The sequence below is a fragment of the Phyllostomus discolor genome, chromosome X (genome assembly GCF_004126475.2).
Source record: "Phyllostomus discolor isolate MPI-MPIP mPhyDis1 chromosome X, mPhyDis1.pri.v3, whole genome shotgun sequence".
NCBI lineage: Eukaryota > Metazoa > Chordata > Mammalia > Chiroptera > Phyllostomidae > Phyllostomus > Phyllostomus discolor.
In genome coordinates, this window is record NC_050198.1 from 32,392,177 (window position 1) to 32,398,501 (window position 6,325).

The window sequence follows — 6,325 nt, forward strand, 5'->3', positions numbered from 1 at the left end:
CTAAAGATGACATCATGATTCCAATAGCATGTGGCCATATTGTGCTTGTAATGTCTTGGACTTCATACACAACTGGATCCAGGGCCCAGCCCACAAAGAGGCCCTTATGCCCCAGACACACTCTAATATGAGGGCAGCACAGGGCTGTCTCCCCCAACTTTCAACCCTGATAGGAACCAAGGACACAGAAACTGTTAGGTCATGGTGATTGTTAGCATCAGGCTTGGCAGAAAGTAAGAGCAAGTTACTTATTCTCATTCTCATTTCTCATCTACTCAGAGGTATAACACCACTATCATACAGATTTAAAAGAGACAATGCACATAACGCATGGGTAAGACCATACCTTCCAGATCATAATGACTAGGGTGCTAGGAGATGGAACATCCAGTGGGAACAAAACCTAGATTAAAATCTTCTATTTCCACATGGAGCTTCCTCTTGGGGGAGAAATAGGAGGTAGAAGCTCAATTTTTATATCTAATTTGGTCTTTTTCTCCCCTCTGGAACACTTACCTCTTTATTGAAAACCTTATTTCGCTTTCTTTTTGTTAAAGTTTGACATTGTGAATTATTAACTTTTGTTTTTCACCCCCAGCTCCAGCTTGCCCTTGTACTCCTGGCCCTGCCTCAGACACAGCAGGTCCAAGGTTTCTGTCCCCAGGTAGAGATATTTTGCAGAAATGTAAATAGAATCAAAGATCCCAAGATCAGCTATTGTGTTTCAGAAGAGACTTCAGAAAATTTACACAGAGAAAACAGGACTAAAAGAAAGGCTTTTAAAGTTGTAGCAGCTTAAGGTTTTTGAATACTGAGAAATAGATAAATATGTGGTCTGTACAAAGGATTTCCAGTCATCCCAGACTAGATAAACCTCCCACAGACTGAAGGGAGGGCAGAAAGGGAGGCCAAGAGTTGCTGATGACATTCAAGGCCAGGGGATCCCATCCCTCATCTCAGACCCCATTGAGCCTTAAAAACACACTCCACATATTCTCTCTCTGGCCTCTTGCTCTGGGGTCAGCTGTTTACTGAGAAATATCCACACACCCCCAACATTTCTGGTGGATGCATGCCTGTACAAGGGAGTGAACAAAGAATGATTTCAGGATGGAATTTTGAGGGACTAAAATTGGGGCAGATTAAAATGATTAACAACTCAGTGATGTTCAATCCCTTCTGCCTGCAACTACTAACCCTCCATGGTTTCTAGCTTAAAAATCTTCTGAATTTGGGGGATGCTTAATGGCCTGAAAGCACTGTGTATCATGGTTAAAAGCAAATATTGTTCCTCCAGCTGGGTTGCATGGATGTACATGAAGAGGAACCCACTGAATCACAGGCACATCTTGGAGATGTGGGTTTGGTTCCAGGCCACCACAATAAAACTATGTGTAATTTTTTTTTTTACTGATAGAGGGTTTTGCCTTCAATTTGTAAAAAAAAAAAAGCAGCACCTGTGAAGCACAACAAAGCACAATAAAATGAGGCATGCCTATACAGGCAAACTGCAGTGTATAAGTCACTTTTTGTGCATTTTTCGAGGGAGAGGGGTTGTAGATGTGATCAGTTTCTGAGGAGGTTCAGAGACTTATGACATTTTTGCAGGAAGGCATTCTGGATCTGTGCTTTATTAACTGCGCACCCTATGAACACTCATTTCCCAGTCCCTTGGAGTGGGAAAAACAATACCAAGCACACAGAGTTATTGTGAGGAATTAATTAGAAGGTTCTTCATAAATAAATTGATTTTTAAATGAAGGGCATTCATGTGTCAGCCTCCCTTATCACCCCCAACTGAATGGCTCTATTACATAAAGAGCAATTGGTTAAGAGTTCGGATAGCAGAGATACACATTTTTCAAAAATGTATGTGTACATAGTTTATATGTTACATAATGACGTATTTAATCCTTTATTTTTCAAGGAATGCTTTTCATAGATTATTTGGTATTGTGGGATTTAAAAATAATGATGATTCTGATAATGATAATTCCTTGTACATGTGTAGCCTGTACTCTTCTCATTTACAATATCTCATCGGTTGTTGACAAAGCCCTCCTCTTATTCTTGTAAATGAAATGAGGCTATTACTGGGTCTGCAGTGTTTGGTTGCCATGGTTTGAGTTTGTTTCATAAGCTGTTGCTTGGCAATCCCACGTGTCAGCTAGCTCTTTCCCTCAGCACTCTCACTACACACTGTCTGAAGTATAATGAGACTGAGGCTGGGCAAAGGAGTATGTAGGTCTCCAAGCACTTTCTACCTTCCCTCACAGTGCTCTTACCATGGCGCCTGATAGATGAGTTGAGAGCAGAGCAACAAAGTGATTATTAACATGAGATTCAGAGTCATGCAGCCCTGGGTTTAAATTCTGACTCCATATTTGGCTTGGTGTGTTCTTTAACTATTCACTTAGAAGCCTGTTTGAGTCTCAGTGTCCCCAAGCTAAAGGGGTGATAATAGTCAGCTCCTAGAGTGGATGTGAAGATTGAGGGAGAAATTCAATTTAAAGCACCTGCACATAGTAGGTGTTCAATAGCTGTAACCTATTCTAATACGGGAGATAGGGGGTGGTGAAACCATAACTTTTCTTGTTCTGCAGTAAAATGCTCTGATGTAGCAGCAAGTTTGGATTTAGTTTGTATAGTTATGTCCCACTTGCCTTGATATATAGAATGAGTGGGCCTAATGAAAATCTATGGAGTAAAACAGAAATTTATAAATGATCAGGACCAAGGAAAAGAACAGGGGGTGTTATTACCAAAAGGAAGACAAATAGGGGAGCAGCAGAGGCAGAATAAATCAATAGAAGATGTTCACTCCAGGTAGTGGGTAGGTGGGCGCTGTGCATTCAAAGGGGCTTGTACTGGGGATGTCCATCTCCTCTCTAGATAAACAGATACCCACAGGTGATAGTGTGCTGGTAAAACAGTTCTCAGAGTGAGAAAAACCCTGATTTGTAGCATTTGCCTATTTCCATGGTTTACATATTCCTACTATGACAAATTTCAAGCTACTAACATGTCTTCGAACAGAATGTGGAGTTGGGAAGAGACGCCTACAATCCATTTTCAGAAACTCATGGAGTCTATTGTAGCACAGAACTTATCCCTTCCCCAGGAGCAGCTTTATTGTTTTTTTCTCACTGGTGGACATTCACAACAAGCCCCTGTCGGTTTTTATAGCAGTTCAGGGAGGTCAGTTCTCAAGACTGCTCTTCTGCCCTTCAATTTCCCTAGACTGGAAGGATATAGCTGAGGAATTTTTTTTTCTCAGGTTGTACAGGCCCAGCCCACATCTTTCTAGGCTCGTTCCTGTGCCCTTTCTTCCCCAGGACTAGGACCCTATGACCTTTCTACAATCCAAGGGAGACTTGGGAGCTAAGAATCACCTGTGCGAATGTCCTATATGAGGCAGCATCTTTCTTTCAAAGCTATCTTCTTTTACTTTTTTTTCATAACACAACTCAAAGACGCTGCCCTCATCATAGTCTTTCATATTCTTAGTCAGTTATACCATGTATGTGACTTTAGTACTTTTATATTAGCCACTAACCAGTTTTTAAATTAATCATTCTTAAAGTAATCTGTGCCACCATACAACTTCACCTGAGAGAATATTGTACTTTTCTGATTCTGGTAGCTAGAGTAGACACACAACTGCAGGGGTTTGAATTCCCTTGTGGACTCTTAGGTTTCAAGTGTGAGTCAGTGATTTTCATTCACAGCATGGGTACATTGACCACCTTTTGGTCAAAATATGCTGTATATGTTTTACATTCAACTTGGTCCATAATTTTTATTTCCTCCTCATTCAATATCTGATGAGGTCCAGATGAATGGCTTTTGCAGTTACTGTGCCCTAAAACATGCTTTGTTCCCTATAAATCAGCAGAGCTATACTAGGAGGTTTATGTTGTGTAGGTAGTAGAAGAGAAAACTAGATATATTATCCTACAACTTTCTAAGGAGGATAGGCCCTATTAGCAGAAGATTTTTAGGGGGTGGAAGCTAGGGACCAGGTCATCAGCCTTAATGTGGTCTGTCACAGATCTGAGGTTTATTTATTTATTTATTTTTTTAGTAGCGGGTGGAGTATACAAGTTTGGAGGGAAAAGCTAGAAGAGACTTAAATTTCCTTGAAAGAATAAGAGGAAAGATCAAGAGAACCTGGGCAAAATCTCTGAGGAAGAGAACAAAGCCAAGGAAAATGAAAGGCTGTTTCTGAAATGGTGCAGGTGGCAGGGAAGAGAGGAATATGATCTCTGGAGACTGAAAAGAAAGATTTGGGAGAAAAAAATAATGTCTCCTGGGGACTTTCTTGCTAAATTATGTTGGAGCAATCCTTCAAACATATATCCCTTGGGAAATCTTTGTTTAATTCCACGAGGCTCACTGTTTGATGGAACTGGATTCTCTTTGGCAAATATGAACAAAATCTGGCATCAAGATTTAGATATGGAGAAAAAGAGAGCTTGTGGGTCAGGGAATCAGGCATGTGGTTTATATTCACTCTTGCATGAATGAAGGGAAGAGATATCATTGCATGAAAGACCTAGTGTTTTGCATTCATTGGTTAGGTTGAGGTGCAGGGTATTTACTTAGTCTAATTTGAGGATCACAGGCTAGAGAGGCACAGAGAGGACAGGGATAGAGTCTCCTCCAATTTGAGTCTACAGGATCCTGAAACTTCTCCTCAAGCTCACTACCCAGGAGTAGGCCTGGGCTTTATGTTCATCAGAGATGCTGCCCAGGAGGTATAGACCCCTGCTGAGGACAGTCTTGCCTGATTGGAAGAACAGTTTGTCAGAAGATATAGGTATACATTAGGTGGTGGCAGGGAACCCATAGAGTCAACAATCATTTCATTACCAGTGTTTCTAACATACTTGAAAAATGTGCTTTCTCCTCCAGTCCCAGGTGCTTTGAGAGCTGCAGGCTTGGGTGCAGAGATGGCCAAGTCTGAGAACCACACCATGCACAACCAGTCCTGAAAATGGCACAGAAATGGCATCAAGAAACCCCAATAACAAAGATATGAATCTTTTAACAAAGTAGACCCCACGTTCCTGAGGAACATGCGCTTTGCCAAGAAGCACAAGAAGGGCCTGAAGAAGTTGCAGGCCAACAGCACCAAGGCCAAGAACTCATGTGACAAGGCTATCAAGGCCTTGGTCAAACCTAAGGAGGTTAAGCCCAAGATCCCAGAGGGCAGCAGCCATAAGCTCAGTTGACTTGCTTACATTGCTCACACCAAGCTCAGGAAACATGCTCATGCCTGCATTGCCATGGGTCTTGGGTTCTGGTGGCCAAAGGACAAAACCAAGGCTCAAACCAAGCCCTAGGCTGCAGATGTGGCTGTGGCTCAGACTCCAGCTCCAGCTCAGTCTCAGGATCCCAAAGGTGCCTAGGCTCCTGTGAAGCCTCCACAGTAGAGGCCTCCATCTGCCAACATGTGGGCAAAAGGATTGGTATGCCCCCTGGGCTGCTGTCTGCACGGGGCTGGGGTCTTCCTGTCATCTGTGCAAATAAACCTGAGACAGGATCTGTAAAAAGAAAAAGAGAAGAAGAAGAGCCCTGGCTGGTGTGGCTCAGTGGATTGAGTACTGGCCTGCGAACCAAAGGGTTGCTGGTTCGATTCCTGTTCAGGTCACATTCCTGGGTTGTGGGTTGGGTTGCTGGTGGGGGTGGAATGAGAGGTAGTTATACATTGATGTTTATCTCCATCTCTTTCTCCCTGCCTTCCCCTTTGCCTAAAAAATAAATAAATAAAATCTTAAAAAAAAAAGAAAAATGGGTGTGTCAAGAAGGAGCTTGGGACTTTTACTCAACAATTTTTACCTTTCAGCCTTTGTACCCAATTATTTAAATGTTAGTAAAGAGTGAGGGTGCTGTTTTTTATGCATCATGAAAAACTCTTAAAACTTTTCATGTTGACTTTTACATTTGGGGCTTATTGTCAGATACCAAGAAAGTTTATTTCTAACTTATTTTCAGGAAATTTTGCCTCACTGCTTTATAAGAAAATGTATTTTTTAAAGATTTTATTTATTTTTTAGGGAGGGAAGGAAGGGAGAGAGAGAGAGAAACATCAATGTGCGGTTGCTGGGGGTTATGGCCTGCAACCCACGAATGTACCCTGGCTGGGAATCGAACCTGGGACACTTTGGTTCCCAGCCTGCACTCAATCCACTGAGCTATGCCAGCCAGGGCTAAAAATGTATTTATTTTTTAAAATATATTTTACTGATTATGCTATTACAGTTGTCCAATGTTTTCTCCCCTTCATTCCCCTCTGTGCTGTACCCTGACCAACCATCATTCC

The 6,325-nt window shown here is 41.9% G+C and overlaps 1 pseudogene; it reads left to right on the forward strand.

The window, feature by feature from the left end:
* Window positions 1-4,917: 4,917 nt before the first annotated feature.
* On the forward strand, window positions 4,918-5,523 carry LOC114505381 (annotated as a pseudogene).
* Window positions 5,524-6,325: the final 802 nt, after the last annotated feature.